General features: G+C 36.4%; 1 protein-coding gene across 10 annotated transcripts in view; it reads left to right on the top strand.

Moving 5' to 3' along the window:
* Positions 1-12,574, top strand: part of mical2b (microtubule associated monooxygenase, calponin and LIM domain containing 2b) — a 51,176-nt gene that overhangs the window by 2,398 nt on the left and 36,204 nt on the right. Inside the window, exon 2 of one of the 10 annotated variants that reach the window (XM_028036326.1) lies at positions 7,780-7,899. The exons of 8 other annotated variants lie outside the window; for them this stretch is intronic. The gene's annotated coding sequence lies outside the window, so the exon portion shown is untranslated. Of the gene's footprint in view, positions 1-4,659; positions 4,797-7,779; positions 7,900-12,574 lie in introns of those variants that run through there. One more of the 10 variants, XM_028036318.1, reaches the window with a different exon arrangement.

Here is a 12,574-nt window from a genome sequence, read left to right as displayed (position 1 = left end):
CTCAGTTCAGTACCGCTGAACAGAGTGGAGCGGTACTCCACATTTGCTGCTTCTGTCCTTCTATTATTAAAATAAGGTTTATGCTCTAAAAATTATGTCTGTAATTGATAAGGTTATTGATGAGATGTAAATGAGCAGCAGCTGTCACAAGGACATTATAGTTCCTGAATGAACGTGTCAGTCAGAAGCAGCTTGCTCAGCGCAAACGGCTTACAGGTCATAGGTCGGATTGGATAAATCCTTATTAAATGGCGTTCCTAACAGTAAGAGACTAACTAATGGGTTGCTGTTGATTTGATACCATTAGTTGTAACTACTGTAGCCTTGTTTACTACCAAGCAGGAACTGATCAGTGCTGCAATCAGAAAACATCCGTTTTAGCAGATAACTTTTTCCTTTCCAGGAAGTCAGGACGCTAAATTTCATTTTAAAATTACGTTTGTTTGCTTTGTTGCAAAGTTTAATAGTGGCTTGTGTCTGCACATGTGACACAAACTTCAATTCAATTTAACACATAAAATTTTATCCCAAAAAGAAATTTAAGTGTCGTCATAACTCATATTATCCAAGTATCTTCAAAGAGTTGTTGTGGATCATGAGGCTGTGGGCAGGAAAGATTTATGGTAGCAGTCAATCTTGCAACAAACTTAAAGAAACCTCTGAGTTAAAACACTGTTACTGACAGTAACAGCATTCAACAGAAATAACATTAGTTGCTGGTAAGCCCTGCCAATCCACTTTATTTAGGTAAGAGCTGACCTTGCAAACATGTAAAATGTTTCAGCTGAAACCTGCTTGTAAAAATCCAGAGAATTTGGTTAATTTTCTGTGTCCTCCATCATCAGAAATTATTTTGGTTGGTCATGTTTGTGACCCTTAGGCAATTTGGGTTGCTTTCCTTTCCTAAAACAGAAAACTGACAAAAATATTTCAAGAATTCTCTATTTGGGTCTGGCCTAAAGGCAAAAGAAAGTTTGAGTTTAAGTGCAAAAATAAATATTGAAAACTAAGAACTTTCAAATTTCACTCAGGAGAAGTTGAGCTTTTATTTTATTATTTTTAAGATGGCATTCACAACAATAAAGCTTCTGAACCTGAGCCAAATTTGAAATTAGACTTTGAAAATTGCATCATCCTGAACAAATTTTTTTTTAATTCTTAATTTATCAGATATTAAGGATAGACTTTTAAGCCTAAACTGATTGGTGTTGCAATCAGCTACAGTCTACATAATATTTACTTATTATCTCGGTTGATGTTTTCATGCAGAAAAAAAAAAACTTCTTTAGTGCTTGGCTATTGCTAGCAAGTTTTGTCTGACTTGTTGATCATTATGTGTCCTAGCTCATCATCTCCACCAGACAATTTTCAGAAAGCGTTTGGCCTCCTGCATGAGAAACTTGGCGCTTTGCTGTAGAGGTTGTAAACTGAAGTGTGTCAGTAGTGCTGTGGACAGGTTTTCTGGGACAGCTGAGGATTTCTGAGCCATATGATCTGACTGCGGCGTACGGAGCCATTCACCCGACACAGACCGGAAGCAGCAGTCTCTTTGACCATCTAGAATTAAAAACAATTTGGAATAGGAAATCCCTGACTAACTAACCAGGTCATCAAAATTATTTGCACATCTTATTTCACTTGTTGAAGACTCGCACAAAAAAAAACAAAAACAAAGATGCACTAATTAATCAGACAGAGATTAATGTCTGCCATTTTACCTTTGATTGGCTTGGGTCAGTGATTGGTTTGTTATAATGTTTGAAAAGTTTGATTTTTCTTCTTTTCAATTAATTCTAGAATTTTTTGTAAATGATTAAATTGTACAATAAATGTAATTTTGATGGGCTACATGGTTAATCAGATGGTAGCACTGCTGCCATCCACCAATAAGGTCCCAGGTTTGAATTCTGGCCTGCAGTCTTTTTCCATAGAGCTTGCATGTTCTCCCCGTGTGTGAATGGGTTTTGTCCAGGTCCTCTTGCTTCCTCCTACAGTCCAGAAACATGACGGTTAGGTTAATTAGTCTTCTAAGCTGCCCGGAAGTAATGGACTGGTGACCTGTCCAGGGTGGGCTCCGCCTCTTGCTCAAGTGACTACTGGAGACAGGCATAAGCACAGTACATCCTAATCAGTTCTGATTAGTCTCAATGTGAATGTTGTCTTAGTGCTGCTACTGTTTTTTTCAGTTGCCTTGACATTTGAAATCAAATTGGCACCAAATCTTTCTCCACTCATTCATGGAATGCTTCTTTGCTTTCATCTTTTCCTGTAGCTCTGCTGCCGACCCTCTCGATTTTAATCTCGGACTGTTTCATGCTGGTGTTTACTCCTTATCGGTGGCTTGAGGGGGAGAAAATGACTAGTTGCACAAGCTGTCACTTCCTGGAATAAGCTTTTGACTTATAAGGGGGTGTCGCTGCATATATGAGCTCAGGGGTGGGGGGAGAAGCAGCAAGACAAAAATACACCAGGGAGCCAGGCTTCACCGCCACTGGCTGACCAGATGGGCTGCTGTCAAATGAGAAAGGCCAAGTTGAGTTTCAGGGTGTCAGAGGATTTTCTAAAGGTTGAGATCCAACAGCAGAATGGAAATTTCCATATGGAATCTGTGGATTTACCCATTTAACTTTTAATGTGAGACTCAATTAGTTAATTTTATGATACCATTAAAGATATTGTACAGCTAAAGCTGAGTAGATGCTGTATTTTTGCATTGGATTGACCAACTTTGGAAGGGGCTTAGTGACCCTGAAATGGATATTTTCAGTCCAGCTCAAGGAACAAGCTTTAAATATTTTAGGTTAATTGTGACAAAAAGATTTAATTAACAGCCTATTAGCACAAAGAGGTTTTATACCCATTCAGATCCAGGTTAAAAAACAAATGCTGGCCAAATTAAATAAAGTAGTTTAATAATAGTCCAGAAAAACTAGTAGTATAGCTGCTGTTGGGTTCATCTGGAACTGTCCTCTGAAAGGGGAGAATGTTTCACTGAGCTCTAATCAAGGCAGATCTGTCTTGTTTAATCCATATACCTCTTACTTATTGAGGATGGAGTGATGCAGCCTTGAAATTAGAGCAAAACATTTTGAACAGTAAATTTGCAGCCTTTCAGCTAACCTTTAGCTGCTGTCAAAGTTTATTCATCCTACAGATTTATAGATTTTTAGAATTTGTTTACGTCAAGGTGAAATTCTCATCCGTCTTCAGATGTTTATGTTTGGTGTGTTTTGGTTTTCCTCTGGAAATCTTGATTCTTGTGACAAACGTAGCGAAGTAAACATGAGACACAGTCACCCCGGGGGTCTAATACTCATTAGGGCACAGGAAGGTCCAAACCTGCTCCTCAAATTGGTCTGAAATTGAATCTGAACCAACATGGAAGTCTAGACTTTACACAGTATTGAAACTTTGAAAGCACTGACTTAGGTCATTTGAAGTGGTTAAATGTTACAAGCAGCTAATCTTTTGTACCTGCTGATCAAACTGGTCACTTAAGGTCAAGAAATCCTTAACCCCACTGTATTTTTGTGGACTAATTTCCGTGCAATGGTTCTGTGAGCTCTGTGGCATTTAGTGTCACAACTGTTGGCAGGATGAAGATGTAATCCAACCTCAAACTTCTGCACTGTGCGGTGTTAATGCTGTGAGGATTAAGGGTCTGATTTCAGGGCTCACATGAACCAATTAAAGCCTCTTTCAACACAACCAGACATATGGCCTTATGTGATCTGTGCAATCAGAGGTGCAGAGTCTTGGGTCAACTAAAAGACAAAGCTTGCCCCAGAGAGGTTCTGCCTTATGTCAACTTATAAGGACTTTTGAAGGATGCAAACAGGACTTAGTTTCTTTCAAATTTTGTATCTAAGCATCCAGTGGTCAGCACTTGACCAGCACTTTGTCAGGTTTTTGAAGAGCCTTTCAAAGAATTTCTTTGAATATTGGCCACTTTTTCACTCATTTTCAGTCCAGTACTTGACTAATTTTCAGTTAAATGTTTTTAATTTTTTTTAAATTAAAAACTATATTTGTTAGTTTGCACTAATTGAACCTTGTCTTTCTCTTTGGTAAGAACACCATAGGTATGTGAACATACTTGTGAAGAACATATTTTAATATATTCATATTTAAAATGTCGTCCTTGAGTCCAAAGTGGAACTGAAATCAAATTCAATGTTTGTGCTCAAACTTGCCAAATAAAGCTGTTGGCAAAGTAAAGAATCAAGACCATTTTTAGTCATTTCAAGAAATTCTGGCCAATTGAAAACAAAATGCAAATAAAAATGATGCAGAATTTTTGCATAGTCTCGTATATGTCCTTAAAAGGCTTGGACCAGCCTTAGATTATGCCTTATATGGTCAGCACCAATTAAAATAAAAAGACTTTCCTTTTACAGTCATTTACAGCCTTGTGTGTTTGAACGCCCTTGTGAAAGATGCAACCTTTGTACCAGTGATGACAATCCACACCATGGCCTTAATTGTAAAACTGTTTTCAAAGAAATAGTTGCTGAGATATGACAAAATCCATAAAAGGATTGCCCGAACTCTGTCTCTTGAGTTGATTAGCTGTTGAATACAAATGTTATCTTGCCTCTTGGATATTTAAGAGGCGTTTTTGTTGCATACTTCATTCAGAGATCTCAGTGACTTGCACAGGTTGTTTGAAAGCCAACATATACGTAGTTAAATGTTTAAACTTTTGAGTATTGCTTATTTTCTTACCTAGTGTTTTGGTGGCAAGGATGTTCATGTAAGCTGCTTGTTCAGACAAGAAGCGACTGCTCAGTTGTCAGGTAAATATCAAAATGTATGATATATAGATTTAAAACTAAAATAAGAGCACAAGGTTGGATTGGTGATTAGAATATCTGCAGCTCTGACTTACTCTTGTTTGTGGTTGGCTATGCCATGATTCTTCCCAGCATCTGAATTTGAGTCACTTGTCGTGTGAATTGGTTCTTGTGTAACTACTCCTACCTGCACATTTGAATTGTTGTGGTCTGCAAGAGTCACCTACCTTTTTTGCATCTGATGAATTGAACTCAATGGAAATATTCCTGTCCTATTCCTGCTTTCTTGATTTTAAAAGTGAGGAGGAAAGATTGTAATCAAGATCATCTCTATGCACCTTATACCGTAAAGCTATTTGCGTAGACTGCTTAGTGGTGAGGTGGTTATTACTGCTGCTGCCCAGTAAGCAGATCCAAGGTGAAAATCTTTGGAGGATCTTTGGATTTTGCATAGATTGCCACATCTGGAGTTTCTGGGAGTGCTCAAGATTCATCCTGTACTCTTTAAATTCACTAGATTAATAAGATTAGTTAGTTGAGCTCTTCAATTTGTCCTCAGACATAAGAATGTGCATAGTAGTTGTGTCTCTCTGATGGCTTTGAAATGGATCCTACTTGATCACTGATTGCTGGCTGGCTGGCCAAGACCATACACATGGTATGTGAAGTTTTAACCCAAAAGTTTTATTTTGATTCCAGGCACAGACTGTTTCAAGGGTCCTGCTAAAGTTTTTTTGTTTTATGACTTGTAGCATCTCTTACTAGAGTTGTCTAATAATGTGTAACAACAGACGCTCCAAATGTTAAGGCATGGCAAGGCAAGGCATCATTTTTTACATGCCACCATTCATACCATTCATAGAGCTTTAGAGAGCATCAAACGAGAGACAAAAAGGAAATAGCAAGTATAAAATTATTGCTTAAAATAAAAGTGTTAAAATGCAAATGTTAAATGCATCAAGGAAACAGATGCATTTTTTAATATTATTTGTCAACCAAAATATGAAAACCCATTATTGGGCCACTTTAATGAAATATGTTACCTTCACGTTTTTGAATTCCTTTTTTTGTGTGTGTCTTAAACACTGTTCCATAGGAATTTTAGATCAATCTTTTCAGTTTACTTGCAGTCACAGAGGGCTAAGTTCATGTTTTTATATTCTCTCACATTAATGACCCACATTTCTGTGCTGTGGTTTGTCCCCTGAGGAAAAACAAATATGTAGAAGATGGGAGTGTGGTCCCTCTTACAGCCCCTTATCTGAAGGTTAAGTATGGGTGCGTCTCTTTCAGCTGTGGACCAGGCGATTTGGTTTAAAGATATTCAGAAAAACAATTTTTGCTTCTTTTCCAGAAATGCTTTTCAGTGCTGCCAAAAACAAGATTTTTATTTTTTTTTTATGACATGGGAGGATTTACAAGATACACGGGTATTTCTGTAATTTTCTGCTCTAATTACAAACAGTAATTAGAGCAGAAAATATTGAACTGTTAAGTGTTTTAACTTGAAATTGATTGGAAATTGCAATCTTAAAATATTGAAAAACTTTACCAGTATTGCAGATTCATTCCTTTTCTGACTCATTCAAAAATCACAATATGTTGTTGCTTTATAAAGTACTTTGCAAAAGTGTTTATACAATGAACCTTTGTCACATTACAACTACAACAATCGATGTGTTCAGATTTTCTGATAGACCAACACAAAGTAATGCGATATTGGGAAGTGTATCGAAATGTATATGCAGTTTTCTTTGTTTCAAATAAATTTCCCAAAAGTCTGCCATGCATTTGTATTCAGTCCTGCTTTTGCAACTCTTTGGGAATACAGGATGTCTGTCCCAGCTTTCCACATCTAAAGAGAGACAATTTGTAGTTCTAGTTATATGAGTACTGATAGTTTTGCTGGAACTTGAACCTCCACTACAGTATGAAATCTTTTGCAGTCTCTTATGGGTTTGCTACTAGCTCCATCCATCTTTCCATTAACTCTGACAAACTTCCCTGTCCATGTTGAAGAGCAGCATCCCAGAAGATTGTGGTGCCCCAACTAGGCTTGACTGTGCAGATTGTGTTTACATTGTGACGTACATGCTTTGTTCAGAGGTTCTGCAAACCTTCAGTCTGACTTACAAAGTTTGTATGCAGGACATTCTTGGCTTTTTAGTTAAAAGTTGAGATTGAAATACTTGATTTATTTTCTTATGGGCTTAGGATAGGAATCAACTTGAATCAATGTTTTTTTAAGGTTTTTTTGGCTCTAGTGGCCTTTATTTGATAGTAAATTGACAGGAAAGTGGGTAATTTCCTGTTTCCCCCTTCTCTAATTTTTGTAATTAGAGAAGGGGGAAGACGTGCAGCAAAGGTCGCCAGTCTGGGAATCGAACCTGCGACAGCCGCGTCAAGGACTAAGGCCTCCATATGTGGGTTGTGCTTAACCCCTGCGCCACCTAAGCAACCCTGAATCAATGGTTTAATAGATTCTTCATTTCTTTTTGGAATCATGGCTGCAGTTTGTTGGAGGAGCAGTCCAACAAACTAAATTGAAAGAGAGCAGAAAAGTGAAGCAGAAAGTGAATGGCCTAATATACAGCTTTAGTTATCTGAAATTACCCTAAAAGCATGTTGTTGTTTTTTGTTCCCTGATCATAATGATCATTATGCCTATTTTTTGTTCATATGTGTTTTGACCTTGTCAATGGCTGATGTTAAATATTAAACAGTAGTTCATTCATAGGTTAAAGTTGGTTGTGTGCTGCATTTCTTTCTGAGACGAGGAGGCTCGTACTTCAAACTTTCACATTTTCTTACTTATTGAATTCAGTCCAGAATAAATCAGGACTAAAGCAAAAGCATGTATGGGCCAAGACCTGAACTCTCTGGTCACTCAAAGCTTAAATTCTTGGAATTTAAGCTTGTGATGTTAATATGTGAATGTAATATTTCCCGTTTGTTTCAGTTTTCCTGTTGTCATTCCTTCTTGCAGTTGGGTCTGTATTTTTCCTCTCTCTGGGAAATCCCGTCAATCTGGGGAGGAACTTGTTGACTCAGCTTTGATCTTCCTCTCAGTGCTCTAAAAACAGGCTGTCGACGGCTCTGAGTTGCTGTGAGTGATTAACCTACGATGAAAATTATTAATCATTTCAACCGAGTGCCATACTATGTACAATCTCTAATGTTTACTAAATGTTGTTAAAGATTTATTAGTTAAGCTGAATATTTTTTTTCTGTTTGTGCAATCAATTCTGAATTTGTGACCAATAAGCAGCTCATTTATAATATAGTAATAAGAGCCAAAATATAAATAAAAAAAATAATCTAAAATGATTGGGGGCAAAAAATTATATTCTGTCAAGTTTCTTTTTGTAGTTTTCTCATAGAAAGTTAAAAGACAGACAACAGACAAATTAGGCCCAAAAACATTTTTGGAAAGGGTTACCTAAGTTCATGCAGGCTGTCATCTTGATGGAATGGGAAAAGAAGGAAAATAAGTCTGATTCAGTCTTTGTCAGAGCTCTATGAAATGTGTTTTTTGTTTACAAAATTACCCTTTTCCATTGTCACATTAGAAGCACAATAGAAAAAAAATCTAATTTAAAGGGATTAGTATTTACCTTAATGTTTTTCTAACAACATATCATCTTTATTATTATGTCCTAAACAACTTGCTAACTTGTCACATATAGCTAATCTTTGGTTCATATGCATCTTTCTCTGTTGACAATCTTTGCAATTTGCTGAAGGTGTGCTAATGCTAGCTTGCTTCTTCCCTTTTTTGATATAACATGTTGGTCATTTGGCTCATAAACAAAGTGCTTTTACATCCTGGTAGTTATTATGCCAGCCCTTCAGACTTTGCTCTTCTCATCCAATATTTGATCTTCCAATATGGAAGAGCAAACATTGGATCTTCCACATTTATTTCCACCCAGTGTAAAGGGTGGAAATAAAGATACTACTCTGCTTTTATAGTAGATTTTGTTTTAATGGTTAAACTCCCATTTAAACATTTAGACTGTTTTCCACCATACAGAAATGACAGCGCCCTACCTGTACATTATCTCTGCTTTGGCAGATTGTCAACATGTTCGCTGGCATCATGTTGAATGTTACTCGTAGTATTAAATGAGAGACGTGTTACAGTTCACACCTTGTTTCTGGCAGCTTCCCATGCTGTGAAAAAATTGATTAAATTGTGGAGTCATTACAAGTGAATTGTCTCTTTGTTTGTGATCCAAGGACACCATTTTCCTGCTCTATTTGCCACTTCTACGCTTCAGTTATTTGTGCCTTGGGCTTTCTGAAACTGGTCATGACAGACTGCATCTTTAACAACCTGATTTCAGATGTCCTCAAAGCTTCTTTAAGTTTTCCTTGTGCACTGGGACGTTTTTCTTTCTTTTCCACCGTTGATGTGGTGTGCTGCCAGACTTTCTTTAAACATGAGTGAGACTGGAAGCTGCTTCAGGTGAGAAGTGGTTTAAGCTTTCCTTTGTTGCCTTTTAAAACCTGGTTTAGTAAATATAAATCCCATTACTCATTTTTCATCATGGAGTATTTACAAGTTGAATATTTTTTTAAAAAGTCTCAAATATAGACTTTCTAAGATGATGATGGATTAATTAATACAGCATTGTGCAAAGAGAAGTTTTAAATTTGATGCCAAAACTATGTGCCAACATGTTGCACTTTTCTCTTCTGGTGAATGAGCTAAACTAACTTATATTGCATAAAAAAGAATATTTAATAAGAAGCAATTGTTTTTAAGATGCTATTAACTACAAAATTGAAAAACAATTCACTACCTGTTGACAATATCTCCAAAAAACATCATTTTGAGAATCCTTTGGGGTTTTTTTTGTCTTTTTTCTGGACTGTAGACAAGTAGCTGTATGACTGGTGAATGGTAAAAGTGTTAATGCAAAGAAAGTGTCCTAAAGACCTTGTAGGGACATTTATCTGAAAAACGATTTCTTCTTGGCTAACATAATATAATAATCTTCAATGCTGAAAAGCATTTGATGCTTGTGGGAATTGGTGGCTGTTTTGTCCTATTTAAAAGAGGCTTAATGTGCAAGCTGCATTATGCAAACCTCCTTGTATGCATGCACTGACACCCGATACCTTTTGGTATCCCTAACATGCTATGTATAAATATATATCCTCAAATGATGTCAATATCTTCTTTCCTGATATTGCATAGCAGCTGTTATCTATTGGCTGAAGTATTTTTGTGCTGGGAAAATGATTTGGTCTTCATTATATTAAATAATATCAGTCACTTGCGAAAGATCTGCATTGAAAGAACACTTAGTAATTGGCCTGCATTAGTGACACAAAGTGGCCTACTTCAAAATACCTCTGCCCCCTTAGACTTTCTTCCTTTTTGTCTCTCTATTTATTCCTTTCAGATCATCAAAATATATTTTAAAATCAAATGCAACATTGTTTTTATTATTTAATTTGAGGAAAAAAGCTGTTTCTATGCTGTATGTAAATATAAATAAATATAAAGGACACATAGGGCCATAATAACTGAAATCATAATGTAAAAATTGTCTTTTGTATTTCCTTATGTTATGTTCTCTAATATTAATTTGATCTGAATATCTGAAATATAAAACTAAAGTAAAAGTTATGTGACGGAGCAATTTGTTTTAATAAAAACATTTGCAAGGAGTATGATGCATAAAACTGTTTTTTGTGTGTTTTTGTTTTGTTTTAATTTTTATTTTACCAAATTCAAAGCCAAATGATAAATCAAACAACTCACTATTTGTTGGACTGGAAATCGTGGAAGTTTTCAGTTTCAATGCATTTAAATATTTTACACTGGCAATACATGCAATACTTTAACTTTTGATCACCAGTTAGAACAGATTACACTGATTACCATTGATTTACTTGTTTATTTATTTTTTTGCTTTCAAATTAGAAAGTCATTTGTTACCTAAGCTAAATGGATAGCCCAGTATGTTTTCATTTAGTCTCATTAAATCAACTGAAATTATTTTTAACTGATACACTTAACAATTCACACAAAGTAGTGTATCAAGGTAACGCATTCCTCCAAAAGTAGGTCAGTTACTCCTAATGACTCCAAAGGCTCTTATTTTCATGCAGAAAATGCACAATGGACCCAAGCATAATCATATTTAGTTGGTCCCTGACTCAGACTAAAGTGAAGAGAACTTGATGCACCAACAAATGTGGAAGAAGATAATACATTTAACCACTTCCTGTTGAAAACTCCCAGCGCACACCCTCCCAGTTGTTGAAATGTAAACAAAAAAAAGCTCCCAAGATTGTGCTCTTTCCCATAGCCTTCTAGCCTCTACTGTAGATGCACATATTATTATTTTTTCTACATAGACTAGTTGATTACGGTTACTTATATTAAGTCTGATGATCAGAGATGGCCAAATATAGGGTGGCATGTCCCTGAGCACCAGAAATCTTTAAAAATTATATTTAATTTTTTCAAAGGAATTAAATGCTAGACAACAAATTTCAGTCAGCATTTGGGAATACAAAGAGGAAAGATGTGGAAGCTTTTTATCTTGGCAGGGCTTGGACTTACATGAAAGGTCTGAGGCGTGTCAGTTTGTAAAGAGAGTGATAGTAACTGAGACGCTGCTGTGTGCTGCCAAACTGTTAGGAAGTTGAGACCTGAGAGCCACTCAGGGACTCTGAGAAAGTGTAGGTTGCTCTCTGATCACCGCAGAATAAAAGAACCGACCAGGTGTTGTTTTCCTTCTGCACGCACAATCTACCACAAGGGGACCTTGGACATTCTTCATGATCACAAGTCTGACGCGATTACCAGCAGTGTTATCTGTGTCGTCTGAGAGAAACTTGGGCTCTATACCCTTGTACTATGAAGCAGCTTCCATGAGTGTAAAAGAATAATGCCGGGAGGCTTCCAGCAAATGTGACCTGGTGCTCACCTCCGAGTGAGACGTCATTCAGGAAATGTTTGACTCTGGCTGTGGATAATTCATGCCTGTTGTTGGGTGGAGTTTGGGAGTGGAAAATAGTCCCTTATTACATGTTCCGAGTCAGGCCTGAAAAGCCTGAGGGAAATATTAAGTTTGCTTTTATCAGTTTTCATGTCTGGATACTTTTGGGAAATAGAAACTGGACATAAAGTAATGCTTGAATTTTCAGACTCTGTTCTTTAAAATACTTTTTAAGAAATAAACCTTGTGCTTTTTGTATTGATTTACATATTTGTGATTTACTTGTATGGTTGTAAAGACATAATTTTGCAGCTGAAATTACAAAAAAAACTTTAATGTGAATGTTTGCCAGTTTGTTACATAGATGACTTAGTTAGGCAAAAAGGATAAGAATCAGGAAAATATTTATGGTAGATTGGGGAAATAAAAATCTCATGTTTGTGAGAATTAAACTGTTTTTCCTTGAAGAAACAAAGCATCTAGTCTTTGAAGGGAACAGTTAGTATTATCTGTTTATATATTTAGTTCGACTATTTGCTGCTGGTGTAAAATTGTGACTGTGAAAATGATTATTTCTTTCTGTATTATTAGAGTGTTTGAGCTTCTCCCATGACCGCTCAGCTGATCTCCACCGAGAGCATAAATCTGTCCTAATCCTGTCAGGCATTCAGTGGAGCTGCAGAAGGAAAACATTTCTTAGTTCCAGAGGAAAGTATGTTGACCATAATTACTGTCTTAAAGCAGCAGGTTTGTTGATGTCAGGTGAAAAAGTTGGGATATAAAATTGGTCAAAGCAGCAAAACATTGGACAGTGAAGGTTTG

The sequence above is a fragment of the Xiphophorus couchianus genome, chromosome 2, assembly GCF_001444195.1.
Source record: "Xiphophorus couchianus chromosome 2, X_couchianus-1.0, whole genome shotgun sequence".
NCBI lineage: Eukaryota > Metazoa > Chordata > Actinopteri > Cyprinodontiformes > Poeciliidae > Xiphophorus > Xiphophorus couchianus.
Note: the sequence above shows the minus strand (reverse complement) of the source record. Positions and strands in the feature narration are given on the sequence as shown.